The sequence below is a fragment of the Ictidomys tridecemlineatus genome, chromosome 8, assembly GCF_052094955.1.
Source record: "Ictidomys tridecemlineatus isolate mIctTri1 chromosome 8, mIctTri1.hap1, whole genome shotgun sequence".
Classification (NCBI taxonomy): domain Eukaryota; kingdom Metazoa; phylum Chordata; class Mammalia; order Rodentia; family Sciuridae; genus Ictidomys; species Ictidomys tridecemlineatus.
The window spans coordinates 91,926,735-91,950,202 of NC_135484.1; the positions used below are offsets into that span (position 1 = coordinate 91,926,735).

The window sequence follows — 23,468 nt, forward strand, 5'->3', positions numbered from 1 at the left end:
CACAGATGTGGCATCAACATATGGAAGAGTTCTTGCATCAGCAAATAAAAGGGGTCAATAATGTGAAGAGAGTGAGTATAAGATTTATTAGGAGGCTTTATTGCTCTGTGATTTATGAATTGCCACAGATGGCAATGATATAGTATAATATTCACAAATATGATGCAATAAAGATTATTAAAGCATCTAGTAGTGCTGTTTTTAGTTTGAGCTCTAAGCAAAAAATATCTATGAGCACTGTGTTCTTTACATCGAAGATGTACAACCTTGCTTGATTTTTTAAAGAAATTACAGTTGTATTTTTGTCTGCTCTGGGATTTATTCTGAAAGTGTTTTGACATTAGTGTCAGTTTTTTTTTCTGTTTTAGATGTATATATGACTGCTCAGGGTAACCAGCAAGGAAAGGTTTGATAGGTATTGCTCATGAGTTCGTATGGAAAAGTGATTAAGAGTATGGATTATGTGTTTCCACTGCCTGCCTTGATACCTTCATTTTGCCCATGACTTACCTGAAACCAGATGCTGGGTTCTTAGGGCCTTCCTTTCCTCTCCTAACATCCTCAACTATGAAGCCATTATATTTTATCCTTTCCACATTTTTATATAAGGAGTTTTTGACCTATAAATATTCAGAATTTGAAAGATGTGTATTTTCAACTTAAAATTGAGATATTTTCTCTCTGATAATAATACAGAAGCCCTACATAAGAACAAAGAGATAATATTGTCACTTATTAAAGGTAAAACGGGTAATCCTTTATTTGATTTATTCATTTTCTAAATATATATGTCACTTTTCAAATTTTCTTACATGGAGTTTTATCTTAAAATAATATTAGTCAAAATTGATGTAACTGGCCTGAGAAAGACTAATTCAATATAGTTGTGTCAAAAGAGATGATAATCTTATTTGAAGAGACTTTACTTCCTAAGAATATTTTAAGAAACAGTGTTAATAAAATATATTTTCTTCCTGACAGTAAGATAAGTCAGTTTTACTTTAAGAGATCCAATAATTTTAGCTAAAGCCTAATACCATTGAAATCTGTTTCATTTTGTTTTTTCAAGATGTACAACCTTGCTTGAAAATAATATTTTTACTGAAAATAATATTTTACAGACACAGAATAGTGCCTTTTTCCCCCTTTTTTATTCATGCTATCCTTCCTCTGCTCTGTCTTTTATCAACCTGCAAACACTCCTGTCCATCTCCCATACTCTGTTGCCTTGGGTTGTGAAAAATTAACTATGCATCAGCTTAGCACACATTCAATTATATCTTCCCGTTTGTGCAGCCCAAGATTCTGATTTGTGAACTGTCAGATCCATCCTATTTCTTGTCAAAGTATCTTTTGACTTTATTACATACAGCACAACCATCTGTCACACTGACAATCCTAATATATGCTATTTCTTTTAGACCATCTTCATTGTTAAAATTGAACACAATGCACTTTTTTTCTCTCCTGTCTAAATCAGATCTTTTGTCCCTTGATCACAAACTGAAATCTTCAACTGTGGAGCCATTTCTATTCCACTATACTGTTTATTATGTTGAAACATTTACAGCCCAGTTGACAACACTTTAGCTTCTCCCTAAATCCATGATTTATTTTATTTGTGTGACATATATTACTCTGGAAACTGTGTAATGTTTGAATAAACTGGCTGCATTTACAGGGTTTTAGACTCCAGGAAATAATCTTCATAAAATCAGCTTTGTTCCAAATGTCATCTGGTTTCAGCTGAGAAGCCTGACAAATAGAAGGCCTTGATGCAATGGAACCTGAATTCAGACTAATAATAAGCAAAACAAAACCAGCATTTCCACATGATTCCTTCAGCAGCCAAACATTTTCCTATGAAAATAATTTCTAGTGTGTTATACCTTTTGTCCGACTAAGCTTTAACGAAATCTTTTGTGGTTAACATGCTATTCTTGTTTCATAAATAGGAAAATTTATATTCCCTCATTTTCAGAAAGCTAATGGTGGAATTGAATAGAGTAATGTGATAGAAAGTCAATTTCCTACTGAGAACAAAAAGTTTTCTCAAGAAAGGGAGTGTTTTGCTCTTTGGTATCTTCACCATGTGCCTGGAAGTGGCTTACCCACCAAGACAGGCAGTAAATATTGGCTGAAAGATGGGGTGAATGTTCTTAAGGAGTAAGTCTCACTCACTGTTCTGAGACATTGTTTCCAGTTTCTCTCCATTAATATTTTTTTTCTTGAGACATTCTTAAGGCTTACTTTTTCCAACACATTTAAAATCATATTTTCTTCTGGAATCCACTTGGCCCTCATCCCACTGACTGCCTTTCCTCTCACTCCTTTAATACTATCAGTATCTGCCACATTTTATTTGATCAACTAATGCTTTACCATCTATTTTCTATTTGAGTTCCATAAGGACAAGTATTTGTATCTGATTTAATTTTCTTCCCATTGTTGTTGTCTGTGTTCCTACTGACTCAACAATATGCAGAATAGAGTCTAGAAATTTATAGACACTACATAATTATCATAAAATAAAGTATAAATTGGACTATTTGATTTAGAGATTACGAGAACAATTAAATAAATTTATTTCAGTTTATAGAATGTTGACTGGTTTTAGATCTATAAAATGTGCTTAATAATGGGAAATAATCTCATCCTACCTATTTTAGGCTACCATAAAATGCAATTCTTTGTACATTTAGACACTTAAATAGGACACCAAGTGATACAACAAAAAATCAGTTTGAAAATAAATTGTTTAAATACATACTTAGAAAGGAATGGATAGATTCATTGACAAATATAAAGATAAAGGTAGATGTACATTTTTATATATAACAAGATATTCACAAGTACTATGGATTACTGTGTGGACATCTTTTTAGGGAACTGTTCTTCAGCTTACCACACATTTAACATGTATTATGTACAAATGGTCATCAATTTATGAAAGATCAATTTTATCTTTATGGTTATTTGAAATTGTTACAAATTCTGTAGACATTGTTCCTGGGATCTTTGAATTTTGAACTTTTCCTGAGCTAGAAAAATGCAATATGATAGTCTCTTGAGATGCTGGGGTGGCAACAGAGAGTCATAGTTTCCAATTAGCCATGTCATCAACAAGGTGAGCAGCCAATGGTCCACAGTGTTATGTGTTCCTAGGTTGTGATGGCCTGTAGGTTAAGGATAGTAAATATAAAACAGCATTTTTCTGTTCAACATCTCCAGCAATTAGAGAAATCCAAATTAAAACTACACTGAGATTCTGTCTTGCTACAGTTAGAATGACAATTATCAAGAATACAAGTAACAATAATTGTTGGTGAGGATGTTGTGAAAAAGTACACTCATATATTTTTGCTGGGACTGAAAATTGGGGCAACCACTCTGGAAAGCAATGTGGAGATTCCTTAGAAAAGATATCATGGAAACACTGTTTGGTCCAGTTATCCCATTCCTCAGTATACACCCAAGAACTTAAATTCTACAGTCACACAGCCACATCAATGTTTATAGCAGTTCAATTTACAATAGATAAATTATGGAACCAACTAGGTGCCTTTCAACAGATGAATGGAAAAATAAATTGTGATATATATATATATATATACACACACACACACACACACACACACACACACACACACACACACAATATTACTCAGCCATAAAGAAGAAGGAAATTACAACATTTGCTGATAAATGGATGGAACTTAAAGCTGTCATGCTAAGTGAAATAAGCCAGATCCTCCAAACCAAAAGCCAAATGTTGTCTCTGATATGTGGATGCTAACATATAAGGGGTTGGGGAGGTAATAGTAGAAGTTCACTGGATTATTCAAAGGGGGATGAAGGGAAGGGAGGGGGTGTGAGATTAGGAAAGACTGTAGAATGAATCAGATATAACTTTCTTATGCTCATATATGAATATACAACTAGTGAAACCCCACATCATGTACAACCCACAAGAACGGGATCTAAATTGCCGCAGTCCGGCTGCAGCAGAATAGCCGGTGGTGAGGTTGGGGGGGGGTGGGGGGGTGACGAATAACTTCTATACTTTGATACAGCAGGAATGGGAGCCGTTTATTATAGGACAACAGAGCTATTAATACATTTTGCACAGCTTATCTTAATTAGCATAAACTAGATACATCAGTCAACCAATAAGGAATCTCCACACTTAATGGCTCGCTTTTTTTACTTCTCAAACCACTCCCTCTGGCATTTTGCCAGACACCATCCAGACTTGTTTACCAACTCTAACATTCCCCTGGCAAAATACCAGGTGTTATTTTGACTTGTTTACAGACCTTAACACTAAATTATAATAAGTTATATTTCATGTGTGTATAATATTTCAAAATACACTCTACTGTCATGTGTATCTAAAAAGAACAAATAAAAAATATAGCATTTTCAATTTACAATGGGTTTATGAGACGCAATCCCATCATAAGCTGAGGAGCATGATATTGCACAGTGTATGCTAAATGGTCCATCAATGTTATTCCTTTAACTTGTCAACAGGCTTGTGAAATTAATATTAATATTTTTTTTTATAAAAGAAGAAAAGTAATTCTGGGAACTTGAGTTCATGAATAGAGCCAGTTCTGTTGTGTGGCATATAAATTCATAAAACATATTACAATTACATAAAACATATGAAATTATACAATTTAAAAATATAAAAGAAAAATGTGGCTAAGGTACAATATTCAACAACTTTATGGACACATTTGAAATTATAAATGTATATATACATATATATATATAAACACAAATATGTAAAACTAAGATTAGTAGTGCATTATATACTCATTAAAAATTAACAAATACATAAAATTATATAAATTATATACTTTACCTTGAAAAATATCTGGTTTATTTTTGAGAATAGACATCAGAAGTTTTCAGCTTCTGAGTTATTATAAAGCCGTGGAAAAACTTATTTGAAATGAGATGAAAAGCTGTAACTGGCTGGGTGTGGGAGCACTGCAGAACATAGAGGCATCTAAGGGAGCCAGTGCAGATTTGGTGTATGTTTGGACTGCTGTGGAACCCAAGGTGACTCAGTTCATCTGAGTGCAGTTTTGTGCACTTACCTGGTGACTCTCAGGAATGAATTAGTGCATAAACAGATGCAACATTCATATTATGCATATGTTATACACGAATATATCATTATACTGAAATAAACGTGTTTTTAAAACAAGTGTTAGACTGCCTGAAGAAAGTGGTTGAAATATTGGAGCATTCTCATATTCCATCTATCCCTCTTTCTTCTTACATTGAAGAAAATAAGACATAAGTAAAAAAAGAATTTCAAGAAATTTCCACATTGGAATGAAGTTTAATCTGTATTATAATCCTTTCTCAGGAGCTTTGAAGGTACTAACTCTTATAGTATGGCCAGATAAATAACATTCTGCTGCAATTTTTTGCCTCCATCAACTTTGATCCTAACTGTAAAACACTCATATATCTGTATATCACATGATGGGATTTTGAGGAAAGCCCCATAGCATAAATTCAAAGGGCATGCACTTTGATTTGATATATTCCTTTTGAAGTTAACAGGCAGAACTTTGTTTTCCCGAAACTGTAGTTTGCTTTAGTCAACTACACCTTAACATGGCTATCAAAAGGAGATTGCAGAGTCTGGGTTCAGTGAATATTTTCAATAACTTATTAAGTTCTAGCTACTTTAAAGATACATTACTTAATTTTATTCTCCCAGAAACTGTATGGGATGGGGGGGCATCTCATTAACTTATTTATTTTATAGATCATGAAATGTCTCAGGTAAGTCAAACAAATTCCCCAGTATCATACTGAGACAACAGATGATGAGAATTTTTGAAACGTGGTTCTGTCATACTGAAGTTCAATCTATCACTTTCCCTTCATATCATGACCATGAATGAGTAAAAAAAAAATGAAAGTATGCATCCTCACTTTTTCTTATTTGTTTGCAGTCTAAATTTGGCAACTATAAAAATCATAATAAAACAAATTAGTTTTCTCCTTTTTACTCTCATTGTTATTAACATGATTACCTCAAGCTCAAAACCTTGAGGTTATCTGTGTCTTACCCTCACTTTCCACATGCAATAAAGCACTAGTTCTTGTTTATTAAATCATATTTCAAATCTAAGTCTTTTCGTTTATTTACCTACCTTTCTAATGCAGATCTTATCACCTCAAAACTCCATTACTAAAATAATTCTAACTCTTCTCTTAAGCAAGGAAATCCAATATCAACTTTCTCAAATTCACCTCTCAAAACACCAACAGATTAAGCTTACTGGTATGAAACCTACAATAAATTAATACAATTAGGTTTCTGGAAATACATGGCTTTATGAGTCCTTGAAATGTTTTTTAAAAATGAGAACCTTACATATTGGAACATAATGCCTGAAGTAGTGCATTTTTATGCACATTTCCCAAGGTTATTAGTTTCATGAAACTTTGCCAAAGTGGTGGATTCTCTTCCAGGAATTCAATGAAATGAAAGTACAAGAAAACCACTTTTAATACATGAAGAAATTTCACAGAAAACATTAAACACATATATTGAGTAGCTAGTACATAAGTCTCTTTGAATCACTGAGAAAACCCGAAAGCCTTCACTTTCTCAAGCTTGTTGAACTCTCCTGCAAATATGAACAAGTCTTGCCCTTCTGTAAAAATGTGTGCAACATATGGAGTTTTGTAGTTGTTTTCTCTGTGTCTACTAACCCCACAGATACCTGCTTCAAGCTGCTATCATGATTGCCTTCAATAATATGTAGTAGTAAACTAATTAATTTGACACCTAGAATTTCTGAAGCCTACCAAAGAAATATTTCCTTTTCAATTAACAGAGAGAAATACTAATTCTTTTATTCAAATTCTATTAAAAAATAATGCCATTTAAAGATAAAGCTTAGGACACAATCGTCTTTTCATGTTGACAGTGTCATGAAAGGAATTTAAATGAATTCTGTACAGAGAATATGGTTGACCATTGTTCCAATTCAGACCAGCTTACACTGACTGAACTTACAGAGACAGGTTAAAAATGTGTCTTTTTTCTGCAGCAATTTTGGAAAGCATATTCTGAAACCCATAAGGGATGCTGTTGAAAGTTTCAGTATGTGTAAAGGAATATTTACTGCTTTAATTTTATATATATTACCCATAATACTGGCATTTTAGGACATAAAGTTACTTTACAAAGTCATATTAGGTGTACTCATTTAAAGGATGCATTTCCCTTGGCTGTTTTGCACTTCAAAAGATGGATAGGGACATGTGGATGCTCGAACCTTGTTAAGTTTAGTTTATGAATAATTTGAGTGTGTCGGTGTTGTTGGGGTGTTTTCAGAATGCCTTGTTCTAACAGTTGTTTTGATGTGTGGCTTTATGAATTTGATCCTTTGAAACAAACTGTGCCACACTCCACTGCCTTCGAGAATTTGGCTCTGTTGTTACATGGTTGCCTTCTGTTTCACCTTAGAGCATTGCTGTTTTATTCTCAGGGTACTGTTTCTGAAATACCTAAGCCTTTCCATAATTTAAAACAAATTGCTAGACAAATGAACCAAATTTTCAAAAAATTACTACAATGGCATTATGTAGCACTAGTTATGGAACTGGTCTGTTGTAGTTTGAAAGTTTTTGGGGTGAGAAGTTTGCTTATTTGGAGTTGTTTTCTGACAAAGATACATAAACTTCAGAAATTTCACTTTGTGCTTTTTGTTCCTGTTTACTACTCTGATATTTCTGGTCTTTATCAGGCTTCGTTGGGCAGGGTCATAATTAGTTGCTCAACATAAAGTTCTTGTAAGTCTCCAACCCATACTAGCCTCCTCCTCCTATCATCACCATGGTTACCACCATCCGATCCTTTTTCACTGTCACTATTGCTATCTTTCTGAAATAGACTAATCATCTTTTCACCCATGTCTTTTTCTCCTTAATGGTAATGGTCAGAGTAGAATCAGTTGATGAAATGTAATAGAATTGTATCTCGACTTGTATGTAAAGCATAAACTCATAAATTGCAATTATTTTGGATTTTTTTCTCATTAAAGAAGTTTAGTAACAGAATTCAACCCTGTGAAAATGATTGAAGTATACACTGTCTTCTTAATTATTTTATTAGGTTATCTAATTACAGAAATAACATCTAATTCATGTCTTGCCAAGATGAGGTGATTTTGTCAGAAGATGTATTTTTACAGAGATCTCTATGACTACATCTTACAGTACAGTATTCTTTAAGGCAAAATTTTTTCTCTGTCCTTGGACATCACAAAATTCCTGTGTAACGTGCAGGTTTATTAGAGATGGCAGCAACTATATAATTTCATAAAGCAAAATCCAGGCTGCTGCTTTTGAACTCTAAAATAAGTTGTTTAGCCATAACTCAAGCCATCCACCAATCCTTTGGTGACAACCTGCATTTTCCACAGAAAAATGGAAAACATGAAGTGTATGGGTGATGTGTCCTATCCATGTCATAGAAAACACTATGTGAGCAAGTGAGAATTTATTTTATGTTATAGCAATGCCCTTCTATGTGACTATCAATTTCCCAATAAGACTGACTCTGGGTGACAGACTATTATTTTTAAATTCAATACCTGCTTACATCACATCAACTTTCTTACTGCTAACTTCCAAACAAAAATTAGCATTGTACTGATATTTTGAATGTTATTTGTTTCTTCAAATTATCATTTTGTATTGTTCTTCAATAAAGTTGTGCTGTCTTATAATTTTTAATAGCATGTGTTAAATTTTAAAGAAATACAAATATAATTCACAAGCAATGATAAGAATCATAGAGATCATTATTCTTGACCTTCTGAAAGAAGTGGAACAGGGGGAATCACATTATGAAATTCCATTTTAGCAATTTGTTTTTTCTTCAGCGTCTGACATTGCATGACAGCTGTTCAATTTCCTCCTTGTCTTTCTGCTCAAACTTCTCAAAACTTCCATTTTCCTGTCTCATAGGCCTTAGGGCCTTTCCTACCCTTTATGCCTTCACAATTTAAATCATCTTGTCTTTTATAACTTCCTTGCAGTAAGAGCCTGAGCCCTTTACTGCCATGAGCATAGCAAAATATGCTAAATCTAACTTAGGTTACCTTGATTAAAGGGTGAGAAGCCATGAGTATTTAAAATGTTCTAATTTTATCTAATTTTGTTAAATTTTATTTAAAGCTTAGCTTACTCTATATAACAATATTTTCCAAGTAGTTATTACAGGTAGGCATGAACTTAAGTGTAAAATATTTTTCAGGAAACTTTTGAATGTGGAAAAAAACAAAATAAAAGAGATGATGCATGTACATATTATGTGTATGTCTATTTAGTTTAGTTAACTACAAAGGGATAATAATTGGGACTGATTACCATGCAGCCTAATGTTTGTGAGCATGTGGCATGGCCAGGAACTCCTGGGTTGCAGTTCTTCCCTGAGGGCAGGATCAGTTTGACTTGGGGAAATTTTTAGCCATTTTTAACTTTTTTTTCTCTTAAAAAGAAGAGATAACAATGATATACATTACATAGGCTTGTACTCAGAATTGAAAAATAGATAATCCTTATAAAGTCCATGGAACACAGCGGGCTAATTATTAAGTTCTAAGTGCAAGTTGGTAATAACAGTGGTCTAGTTCTATTCAGAAAAAAATGAGGAAAATAACCCTGAATACAGTTTTCATCCTGATGACTCATTCTGTCACATGAAAACTGAAACATATTTGTAAGATTCCAGATTCACTTTTGATTATGTGTAATTAACTTTCTGCTCAAATTTTATTGCCCAAATTGCCCATACATATTAATTATATAGCTAATTTTAAAAATTGAGTTAGTGTATAATGTAGAAACTCTCTTAAAGGGGAAAATCCATGTTTCAGAATTTATTGACTCATTATTTCTTGAATTTCTTGAAATGCTGATTTCAGTGTATTTTCTGAACAACTTAAAGTCTAAGTAGAAAAGATAAGAAGAAAGTTAAGTTTAGGCCATGGGTGGATAGAATATTAGGATTGTTTTATTTTGCTTATGTTGAGAATTGACAGTCTGTGCTCTGAAGATTTTCATGAAATTTTTAATATGGCTTAATATCATGAAACAAGTTTGGGTACCATAGAACAATTAGATTCCTCTTTGTCTAAGTTTTGAAGTAAGTAATGTGTTTATTGGATTATTTTCCTTTTACTCCCCTACAGAAAATGTCATCCTATCATCTTTGAAAAACTCTTGCATAGAGATGGACTGCCATTTCTGCAGATATTTATCCTGGTCAGAATCTTAAACAATATAAGAATGGCAGTCCTTTTCTTGTCTTAGCACATAGAATCAACTGTTGGCTGTCTTTTGCACCATAGAATATAGATACTTAGTGATCCCGGAAGATCTTGCATTGTGTTTATAAAGATAACACAGAGAAAAAAATAAGTGACTAGTTAGACTCATTGTTTGCACTCATGCCCAACCACTATAATGAAATGCTGCCAGTGGAAGAAAGTTTTATACATTGTCCTCAGTTTCATTGAAAAGTAGAATATCATAGTTTTATGTCTGAGTCAACTTTGAATATAGGACTATACTGAATTACACCATCCATATCAAATGTATATACGTGTATCTTTGCTAAATGTGCAAATACATGTATGTATTTACAAAGAGTAGAAATAAACAAGAAAATCAATTTTCTAAATTGCTTTCATTTAGTTTACCATCATTAAATTTCTCATGTTACATATTAGTCAAAATTATAGCTCAGCTTTATGTACTGAACACATACTGATGATGGGAAATTTCTGTGTTAAATGTTCCTTTGTATTTATGGGTAAGTGCACATGTACAAAGTAAAAATACTTGCATATTGAACAAGGAATTTTATGATTGGACATAAGTTATTGCAAAATCACAGATCTGTTCTGAAATGTCATATACAAAACAACTACAAAATGAGAAGACATGGATTTGATTTTGCTTCCATTGATTCTTAGCTATACCACCTTGGGCAAATTACTAACATTTTTGTATCTAAGGTTTCTCATTTGTACAATGAGAATTTAATGACTTGATATTTATGTTCTTTTGTTTTTAAAATGTGTCACTAGCATATTTCTTGCAGCCACATTTTTTTCAAAAAGAAGTTTTTACTTTTGAAAGCATGTCTTCTACAAGTATCATATTTCAATATTGACTCTTTATATCTTCAAAAAGCAACTTGAAGGATTAATTCTGTATGTATCAAGGTTGAAACACAATTTTGTCATAAACCTCAAAGCAAATTCCTAAATTGTTAGCTGAAGGGCACAAAAAAAAATTAGGTTACAAACATTTTGGAAATATGCCTAAAGAAAGTGCCACCAGAAAAATTACCAGTTTGCAATAGCTCATGATTTATTAATTTTCATGCTGTAAGCTTAAATCAATGGTCTATCATATTAATGAATAGCTCACATTTTAATAAGAATAATGTGTTACAAGATACCACCCCTCTAGGACAAATTTCATAGTTGGCATCTAACTCCCCTATATAATCTGTCTTCTCATCTTGGAATTTTAATGATCTATACAATTTGCATTCTACACTGGTATTATATCTTCATTTCTTCTGGAATTCCTAGAAGTGATTTATGATGAATGAAATTCTGATTTCTCTAGCACAGGTGGATACATTACACAAGCAAAGATATTGCTTAAAATAATTAGTAGCCTATTGAATATAGACTACTCATATACCATTTAAAATGTGGATAAATTTATAAATTTAAAAAGTGGAAAACAGAGATAAGAAGAAATGTTTACATTAACTGGTGATATCTAGTTGGATTTAGAAAAAAAAAATACCCAAGGATGAACTCCATTAAATGTGAGTTTTTAACCTTAGGATAATTATTTAGAAAGGGAAACCATTTGTAAAGTTTTATTTCTGAAAACACTGTGATCACTAGCATCACTTTTACTTTCATGAAGAACCACAATCATACATATTTCAAATATTAAAATGATAAAATATACATTACAAAAGAATATAGGCTCATTAGAAAAGAAATAAAATAGGCAATAGAAAGCCAATAAAGGAAAATCCTAAAACCTGTAGATAATCAGTGTACCATTTTACCATTTGGTTATTTTTCTTTTTTGTTGTTGTTGTTACTAGGGCTTGAACTCAGGGGCACTCGGCCACTGAGCCACAGCCCCAGGTCTAATTTTTGTATTTTTTTTATTTAGAGACAGGGACTTACAGAGTTGCTTAAAACCTCTCTTTTGCTGAGGCTGGCTTTGAATTCACAATCCTCCTGCCTCAGCCTCCTGGGCCGCTGGGATTACAGGTGAGCACTACTGTGTCTGGCTTAGTTATCATTCTTTAGACATATTTTAATATTATCATATCTCTATGTCTATACATTTTTCAGTTGTACATACATACTTTGGTGCATTGCTTACTGGCATATACAGGGAGCAAGCATACAGGCAATAATATTTGCATTTTACATTAGTTATTGAGTACAATATTCAAAATAAACACAAGATGTCAAGATCTATAAAGGGTCTAAGATTGCAACCTTCTTACAAGTTTATGAGATGAACAGCTAATGATTTAAAATTTTAAGAATACAAGAGACACCTCAGCCCATGTAAAAGGACTTGATTTCTCATGGCACTGCAGACCTCATGAGCTTCATGTTTCCCAGGGCAATGCAGACTGTCCAGGCAGATGCTGTACATGTAGTGGGTTTGTATCACAGCTGGAAAAATCAAGGTGTGGGTAAGACTAATCTTTCACGAGAGAGCTGCTAGCAAACTTGCCCTGTTTTTGCCCTGAAGGGAGATGTTATCTTTACCCTGAAGAGCAAACAAATCTGTACTTTACCCTGGAGGAAGACAAAATCCTTGTGAAGATAGCCCAGAACATTGCCTTTTTTCCTGAGACAAGCACAAACACAAGATAACCATGCAGAATTGTCTTCCAAAAAATAATGCAATTTAAAAAGATCTAAGCAAATCAAACTCCCCTGCACAGAAATCTGGAATTCAGAATAAAAGGATTAAATTGGGAGTTGAAAGTAAGAAGACCTTTATCTAATCTATTTAATAAAAGATAAAACTAAATTGGGAAATATAATTTTGAAGGAGAGGGAAAAAGAGAAAGAGAGAGAGACAAAGAGAGAAAGAGAGAGAGAAATGAACAAGGAGCCAGGGATAATATAATCCCCAAGTGTTCCTCTAATGATCTACTTTCTCCAATCATAACCCACCTGCATACAGTTGCCACACAGCAGTTCATGAAAATTAATAACTGATCAAATAAATAAGTTGAGTAATGAGGTTACAACTCTCATACTCTAATCATTTCACCTCTGAACATTGGTACATTGGATATCAAAATCCCAACACATGAGCTTTTTAGGGGACTCTTAATATCCCAACCATAATTTTTTTTCTGTGTATGTGTGTGTGTGTGTGTGTGTGTAAACACATACATATATAAAAATATAATATATATTACATTTTTATTATTTTCTATGTAAGAGACCTAATTCTTTTTAAAAATTTTTTTTAGTTGTCAATGGACCTTTATTTTATTTATTTACATGTGGTGCTGAGAATCAAACCCAGTGTCTCACACATGCTAGGCAAACACTCTACCACTGAGCCACAACCCGAACCCCAAGAGACCTAATGTTTTCCAGAGTACTTATAAGTTTACTTCTTTAATCTTAAAAACAAATAAATTGGTTCTGTATGTGCTGATGTGGATTATTATCTATTGTTTGTCCTAGTGTTTATAATTAAAGACAATATTTTGTTTATAAAAGTTTACTTCTATAATTTTCTTGAATGTGTTTTCTCATCTATTTCTTAGACTAATGTTAGAGGGGTGGATAAAAATTGATTAAATAATCTTTTGTCCATTTTTATATCATGAATTATGCAAAGTAAGTTCAAATAAAAACATGGGTCTGAGATAGTTATCATAGATTTGGGGTTCCCATAGAGTGGATGTTCTTGAAGTTCTGTTTCATTACCCTATGTTGAAGTTAAACTTGTCCTGCTCTTTAAACAAGAATTGCCTTATTTTAATTTGAAAGCTCAGCACATTTTTCTCATAAATATTTTCACCTGTAAATGAAAAACAGACTTCTAGTATCTTGTTCATCTAAGTAGGAATGCTGAGTTAGAGGAAGGAGATGGTTTAAAATTTGTCCACCTAACTGCAACTGTTTTTTTTTTATCAGAGGCATGAACATGTATTGTTATTTTTTCTTTTCCTTGCCATTCTAAAAAAATAATTTTAAAAAATTGACAATTCAGAATATCCCACACTTGGTTATAACAGCATCGTATTGCACTTCTAGTATTATCCTCTACAGAATTCTATCAAACTAGTTCAAAATGAATTTTACATGGTAAGTACCATAAGAGGCTCCATTGTGGCGATTTTTAGCATATGTAAACTTTTCTGCCTCTTAATTTATAATATGTTTGTTTATTTTAGTAAATTTTAAGAATATATGCTCATTTTGACATCTTTATGAAAGCTGGCAGATGGAACAAATTCAAAGATTTTTATCATTATGAAAAGGCTCTAAAGGTTTATCTATTTGAAAGTGATATATGTAAACATAGCAAAATGTAATTTTATTAATGTCACTGTTGAATTTAAATATAATATTGGAATAATTATTCTCTGAAATGTTAATTTTTCATGTTGGCAGATCATTGAGATGTTTTATTTCCAATGTGTAAATTTTCTTGCGTGGTAAAAAAATGAAAACTATAAGTGCTGATACAGACTTGAATTTTTATTTAAGCTAAAATTTTGATAGTCACAAGTTAGAATAAAATTTGTTTTAAAAGATGCACTACTAAAAATTTCATGTTTAATAATTTTATTCTAAAGTGATTGTTGGGAGAGTTTCTCCATGTTTCACTCAGATGTTTGCATATTTTGCAATAGGATTTTTGTATAATTGACAGCCTTAGAAAGGAGCTACAATGTTTCCTTCAGAAACAGAAAACAGGATTGTTTACTGTTTAATAAAATAAGGAAAATGTCTTCTTTGGGGCAAGTGTCAGACAAATTATTAACTCATATACAAGCCTTGGTTTCCAAACCTGTGGTTCCTTGGTTGTGTTGCAAACACATTCTAGGAGCTTCATCATCCCAGATCACTCACTCTCTTTTGTACCTTAGAATCTAGGGAGAGAGGAGAACAAATGTAATTATGAAACTCATGTTATCTGCTGTTCAGTGAGAAATCACGACCTTTCTCTGACCTTGTCTCTTTTTCTTCTGTAAACCTCCATAGAACTGGCATGTTGACATCTTAGTTCACAAGTAGAGAAAAATTTTAGAGCTTTCTCTGTTCTAAAAACAGTATAATCACAGCATAATTTGATCATATATTTAATACTAACATATAATGTTGTTATTTCCTTCCTTATTTTACCTAGATATAAAATATTTACTTCAACGCTTGTATTACTTTTAGTTGGTAGGACTTTCCTACACCTCTTACTCCTCCATAAAACTGGTTACACATTCAATATATCCGTGTACTAGAATGTCTGAACTCATGTTTTATAAATATTTATGTCTGTATACACAGTGTACAGAATAGAATATAGCACTCAGTAATTCAATTACAGATGACTAAATAAATACATGAAAAATGAATTCCATTTTTAATCTGTGTTCTCCATATGGCCCTTGATAGCATGACTTCCAATGAACCCAGGGAGCAACAGGAAGAAACAATTATCCCTCTGGAGCTCCTTGAAGTGGTTCCTTTCTCTAGGTCTATTTCAAAATTTCACTTACATATCTGAATCTGACCTTAATAACATTTTAAATGATTACATAAATAAATTGACAATTTAAGTAACAGATATATACAATTATTAACTTGTACTTTCTTAAGCTACATTTTTAATTTTTAAATTTATTTTACAAAGCAGTATGTGTTTGTGCATGTTTGCATGTTCTCATTGTCTTGGTCCCACCTTGAACATATTGTCTAAATGCACTAATGTCTTTTAATTTAGAAGATGATGCTGTAAATAAGTAGCATTGGTATTGGTAGGCACCATCTCAGGCTTTAAATAGAAAGAGTTTATGAAACTTACTTCTTATTCTCTTTTTATAAAAAATATCCATTATAGAGAACTGTCCTTCCTTTCTGAGACTGCTTTTTCTTTTAAAATGTGTAAAAATTGTCCATCTATGTTTGAAGCCCAATTACCTTAGAAGATAATGGTTACCTTATTCATATTTAGGTGAAGGTGAATCACATAAAATGTTCTGGATTGACAGCAGAAGGGGAATTTTTTTTAACAATAACATGAGGGTAAGAGCTTTACTGCATTTTATTTGAATAGTTAACCCTTGATGTACATTCAATTATCAAAGTAACTGTTAAAATTCCAAATCAAACACACACACACACACACACACACACACACATACACACACACACACACAAAACCTCCACATCATATTTTTAAAAATAAAGCCATTATTTAGTTCTGTTTTTCATTTTAATTTTCAACATAACAAGAAATTTTTAAGAAGAACAGGATAATTTCATAATTTGCTTCTCACTGGGTAATTTAAATGCAATTTTTTCCTAATCATACATTGTGTGGATACTACATCCTGAAAAATGACTAAGCTTACTTATTAGTTTTCATAATTATTCTATAAATTTCATATATTTTCTATAAATTTGTTCTCTGAATAGTGTGACATTTTTATTTCTGTTCTATCCAAACCTTGTGATTTAAAGTGGCTAAAACTTCAGTAAAATATTATACTAAAGATTTAGAGTTGTCACCCATGCCTTGCTCCTGATCTTAGGAGTAATATAGCTAATATTTCACTATAAACTATAAAGTTAGTTGTTCATTATTTTATAGATATCTTTTATTACACTAAGAAGGTTTATGTGCGGTTTTCCAAGATTGTTTTATCACTAATTGGTGTTAAGTTTTTTCAAGTTTTAAATTTATTAAACTGATATGATGTATATTTTTATTCTTTTAATATTGCATATACTTTAAGTGATTTTTAAAAATTTAAACCTATTATATATTCCAGGATAAACTCCGATGATCCTGATATTTTATCCTTGTAACATATGGCTTGATTAAATTTTTTAATATTATGTTAAAGATTTTCACAACCACGTTCATGAGTAAGATTTGTTTACAATAATTTTTTTAAATATCTATGTAAACTTTTGGTACTGAGGTTATCTTGATCACAATATTACTTGAATGTGTTTTTCTTTTACTTTCTGAAAGTACATTCAGCGTTTGCAGTCTTTTTACTTCAAGTGTTTAATAGAATTTGCCAATGAAGCCAATTTAGTAAATAAACATTAGGAATTTCAGATTTTCCTTTAATTTTGCCCTCATTTTTGGAAACTTGTTTATTAGGAATAATTCTATTTATTTTTTTCAGACATGTAGAATAAAATTTATCATGGTATTCCATCATAATTCTTTTAATGTTGTAAACGAATTCTTAGTTTATTTTATGATATCAGTAATATTGCTTAAGTTCCTTTTATGTGATGAATATTTCTAGGCATTTATTTATCAATTCAATAATGCAAAGAATGAGCTGCTATATTTGTAAAATGTTTTATGGCTTCATGATATTTACTTTCCTCTAGTTATGGTTTTCATTCATGTATCTTTTTCATTTTTAGCTTCCTAAGGTAGAAATTTGGATCATTAACTCTAAAGTTTTCCTATTTTCTAATAACTCTTAATATATATTTTTCTCTAATCAGCGCTTTTGCACTTTCTCACACATTTTGCATTTTTTAAATTAAGAGCATTTCATATTTTCTCTTTAGGTTTAAAATTTTATTCTTGAGTGGTTTAGAAACATATTTCTTAATTTCCAAATATATCTGATTTTTTTTAGATTCTAATTTCTCATAGAGAGTTTTTTATTGTTTTCTGTTGAATTTACTGTGATCCAAAAACATTCTGTGAGATTTCAGTCTTCCATACTTACTGAAACATGCCCATCTATCATGTTGCTTGCCTTGGTTAATATTGCAAGTGTTCTTGAAAAAATTGTTCTGAAGTTGCTGATTGTGTTTTACAGAGAAAATTAGGTCAAATAATTCGCAGTTCAATTCACATCATTTATATCATTATTGTACATTTTACACAGTACAATTTTGCTTCAACATTTATTGTACTGCAGTTCTATTGATGAAGAATTATTTCACTTATAAGGAATCTTTAAAATTTTCAACTATGATTATTATTTTATATTTTACAGATCCATGTTTTGGAATTGTTACATGTTACTAATAATTGTCTTCTTGTGGAAGTCCTTTATTTTTTCTCATACTTCTTACTTTTATATCATATTTTTCAGCCTTTAAATTTAGCTTTCAACTTTTTAATATTTGAAGTGTGTTTCTTTTAATAAGGTATAGTTGAGACATGCAGTTTGAGACTTTCTGCCTTTTACTTGGAAGTTTTAGTCTATTATCATCTGACTTAAGGTAATCATGGATATAGTTGGGTTTGGGCACACCATTTTTGTTATTAGTTTTCTGTTTATCCTGTCTGCATTTGATCATTTTCCTCCTCTGTCTTCTTTCATTACCTTGATGGTGTTTAATATTCCATTTTAATTCTTCTATTGACTGTATCTCTTTGCATCACATTTTTGTTGTTGCTCTAGTTTTTTTAACCTTAATTTATCACACTTCCACTAGAATTAATGTTTTAATAATAAGTGAAAAAAAAACAGATTGAACTCTATTTTCCTACACCTATCCTACCACTGTTGTTTAGTGTATTTCCCTATGCATGCTCCTGTGTAAACATGGTATCACAGAAACAAGTGTTACTGTTGGCTTCTGGAAAATAAGTAGAAAAGAAGTACTATTTTCCGGAGTGGCAAATAAATCATTTCTTTGAACTCCATAGCCTTGAACAGCTTGTCTATTGCATCTGGAAATCTTTCCACTGGACGGTACAGAAAGACAGTGAACGCTGTTAATGGGGCCGATTCCATGCCAGACAAGGAATTTATGAGTTCCATAGCTTTGAATTTAGATGCCTGCTAACCTTGAGTAAAAGAGATACTGGTGCGTGTAAACAGCCTTGAGGCTCCAGGTGCAGAGAGGAGGAAGAGTTATTGCAAGAGTGATAAAGCCCCACTTGGACCAATTTCCCACAGCTCCTTTTTTTTTGGGGAGGGGGGGACTGGGGATTGAACTCTGGGGAACTCAACCACTGAGCCACATTCCCAGCCATATTTTGTAATTTATTCAGAGACAGGGTTTTATTGAGTTGCTTAGTCCTGGCCATTGCTGAGGTTGGCTTTGAACTCTCTAACCTCCTGCCTCAGCCTCCCCAGCCACTGGGATTCCATATGTTTGCCACAATGCCCTGCAGTGTCTCACCTCTTGCTTACCTTGAAGAACACTCCTCACAACAAATTGCTTTGGTGTATTTCACAATAAATAAAGCATATGCTGGCTTTTTCCTTTGTTAGGATCAGACCCATCAGGTCTATTTCCAACCCCTGCTTTGAAAGATATTTTCCTGTGTCTTTTGCTTTATTTCTTGATGTTACTTTTTCTGAATTTTTATTTCCAGCCGGCCCACATCTATGAGGATTTCTTATTCCATCCCCATTCAGCAGGCCATGAGTGACAACTATTTCTATTTGTTCCTACATAATTGCCATATCTGGTTCTGTCTTTTTTTTTTTTTTTTTTTTAGGTGGTGCTGGGGATTGAACCCAGGGCTCTGTGCATGTGAGGCAAGCACTCTACCAACTGAGCTATATCCCCAGCTTTCAGTATAGTTTTTATATAGCACAATTTGACTTCAATATTTGTTGTACTGCAATTCTGCTGATGAAGAATTATTTCAATTATATTTTACCTGAAAAAACTTTTCCTAATTAACCTTTTTAAAAAATATTTTAATGTAAATTTATTTTAGGGCTGATACTTTTGATTTTTCTGATGTTGTTGATATTAATTTATTCAGCACTTTAAAGATGTAATTATGTTGTTTTCAAGTCTAATTTTTTTTTCTTTTTTGACCAGAAGTCAGGCATGATTCACTTATTTGTTTTCTTGCATAAATGAGTCTCTTTGATTCCAATTGATTTCAATATGATTTTAAAATTATTTTTGGTTTTCACTGTTTTTGCCTAGTTATGTTTTAGTGACTTTGTGTTAAGGTTTTGGAGTAATCTATACTTCTCATCATGTTTGGAAAGATATACCCATTAATCTTTCAGATAATTTTCTGCCCCCCTTTTTCAATTCCTCTCCTTCTAAGACAACATCATAACTCTTCATTTTCAAATTTTTGTCCCCTAGATTCTTAACATTTTATGAATTTCTGTTTTTATTGCTTTATGTTATGTTTTGAATGTGAGGTGTCCCCCAAAAGCTAACATGTGAGATAATGTAAGAGGATTCACAGGAGAAATGATTAGGTTGTGACACCTTAAATTAATTAGTGAATTTATCCCTGATGGGATTAACTGAGAGGTAACTGGAGGCAGGTGGGCTGTGGCTGGTGAGGTGGGGCATTAAGGGTGTAACTTTGGGGTATTTATTTGCATAAATAAATGCAAGTGGAGTCACTCTCTGTTTCTGATCATCATGTGCGCTGCTTCTCTCTGCCACACCCTCCACCATGTTGTTCTGCCTCACCTCTAGCCCCCAGGAATGGAGCCAGCCTTCCATGTCTAAGACCTCTGAAACTGTGAGCTCCCAAATAAATTTTCTTCCACTATGGTTGTTCTGGTTGGATATTTAAGTCACAGCAGTGAAAAAGTTGACTAAAATATTTCTATTTCACTGATGGTCTCTTTTGGTATCTCTAACGTGTTAGAAGTGTATCCAATGACTTTTTCATTTCAGATAGCTTAATTTTTACTTTTAAAATTTTTATTTGGTACTTTGATTCTGTTTAAATTTCTCTGTCAATATTCTTCATCTGTTAATTCATGTGGCCAGAGTTGTCTGTAACTAATCAAATCTATTTGTTTTTTTTTTATTGTTGGTCGTTCAAAACATTACATAGTTCTTAATATATCATATTTCACAGTTTGATTCAAGTGGGTTATGAACTCCCATTTTTACCCCGTATACAGATTGCTGTATCACATCAGTTACACTTCCATTGACTTACATAATGCCATTCTAGTGTCTGATGTATTCTGCTGTCTATCCTATTCTCTACTATCCCCCCTCCCCTCCCCTCCCTTCCCCTCCCCTCCCCTCCCCTCTTCTCTCTCAACCCCCTCTACTGTAAATCATTTTTTCTACTTGTATTATTCTTCTCTTACCCCTCATTTCCTCTTATATGTAATTTTGTATAACCCTGAGGATCACCTTCCATTTCCATGCAATTTCCCTTCTCTCTCCCTTTCCCTCCCACCTCTCATCCCTGTTTAATGTTAATCTTCTTCTCAAGCTCTTCGTCCCTACCCTGTCCTTAGTTACTCCCCTTATCAAATCTATTTGTACTGGCCATTTTAAATTGTCTGCTAGCTGGAATGGCAAAATCATTTGTGTATCCCAGGGTAAAATTAACATGTGGGTTACATTTTATTGTTCTTTGCATGACTTGAAAACCCTGGTTATATATTGAACATTAGGGTGATATATGGTAGAGCCTCTGGGTTCTTTTGCTAAAGAAATGTGAACTTTCCCTTTAGCAGATAAGTGAGTTAGATTAAAGTTCAAAGATCTGCCTTCCTTGTGGTAGTATCCACTGAAGTCCCTGCTGAGACCCCTCAGACTTACATGTAGCTCATGCTTCCTTTTGAATCTTTGTAATTTTCCCCATACAGGAATGGCTTCTGGGTTCATCTAGGATATAGGTGAAGTTTTCATGAAGATGTATTATTTCTCATTTCATGGCTGCTATCTTCTGAGCATTTGCCCATCAACTTCTAATTATTCTTTTGGATATTGTCACACTCTATCCAATGATTCATTCAGCAAATAAAATTGCAACTTTACACTTATCTCCAACCCACCATATATAGGAGAGCATGGCGGGGGACTGGAGACATTTATCTAGGAGAGCCAAGAACATTGTCCTGATGGAGCTGGGATAGATCTTCTGCCTTGTCACTGGGGGCTATGCAGAGGAATGGAAATCTTAATTTCTCAGTCATATTAACCAGGTACTCATGGGATAAGAAGCACTGGTGGCCTTCCCATACCCAGTGAAAAGTCTTATCTCTTAATTGTGAACTGGGGAGGCAAAAAGCTTTGTCCTTTTAGTCACCCCCACACTGAAGTGGGGATTTCAACATACTGAGCTGGAAACTGCAGTGAATGAGTCATAGCTCAAGTGTCACAGACTCTCAGCAATCTTAAACTTTTGAAATTTTATTGAACAAATATTGTCTCATTTGTTATGTGCCTGACTAAAGAGCATTAAATGATACTATAAATTTCACCAGATGTTGTTTCATTAGGGACCACACCAACAGGCAGCACATGCTGGCATTCTGAAAGCTGAATTCCCTCTGCTTCACATTGAAGGCTGTCTTTCTGTTCCCGTTGTTTTCATAGCCTTCTCCTTTTTCCATCAGTTCTTTGATTCTGATACATGAGTAATTCTCCTCAACTCACTCTATTTTATGTTTTAAGTAACTATGTGTTTTTACATACTGAATAGATTTCTTGTCCAGCATCTAGGTTAAAAATGTGTGTTTCCCTCAATTTGAGGCAAAAAAAATTAATTATTTTATTTGATTTATATGAAGCCTAATTTATATATTTTTTTTCTATAGAATGATTTGGTCCAGAAAGTAGGATGCCTTTTGTAGAAGAGATAAGAGTAAAATTGGAAATCATACACAGGGAGAAAATAACTTGAGACAAAGAACTAATCTCCATAATACTTAGAGTTCTCACTTGATGAGACAAAAGGATTATTTTCTTGTAGGAAATATTTTTAAAATAATATGTGCAATGAATTGCTCAGAAAAATAAAGGCAAGTAGCCTCTAACATATGAAAAGATGTTCATTTCATTCATAATAAAGGAAATGAAACTAAAATCCATTAAAATATCTTTTTAAAATTATAGCTTCAGCAAATAACCAAAAGATACTCTGCTGTCAAAGTCATGAAAGGCTCTATCACATAATGCAGTAGTGAGTGCAAAATTATTTAACCATATTGAGAGGAATCTGGCAATATTTGATATGACTGCATTACATAGGCATTTGCCCACTAACTCACTCTCCTCCTTCTAGAACTGCAAGGGAACAACAATTCTATAAAGAGAAACATTATGAGTGAAAAACCAGCCTCTACCTCAGAGCAAAGCCTGTCCAAGAAAAGGGCATGACCTTTGTCCTTGTAAAGACCCACAGAGCACTCTTAGGAATATTCCCACCCTGCTAAGTTGTTTATC

The 23,468-nt window shown here is 32.9% G+C and overlaps 1 protein-coding gene and 1 non-coding gene across 4 annotated transcripts in view; one reads left to right on the forward strand and one right to left on the reverse strand.

Annotated features, from left to right (window-relative positions):
• Eys (EGF-like photoreceptor maintenance factor) overlaps window positions 1–23,468 on the forward strand; it is a 1,135,848-nt gene that overhangs the window by 277,308 nt on the left and 835,072 nt on the right. The window lies entirely within an intron of this gene.
• Trnav-cac (transfer RNA valine (anticodon CAC)) lies at window positions 19,790–19,862 on the reverse strand. Its single transcript has one exon. It is a non-coding gene; the product is annotated as a tRNA-Val (tRNA).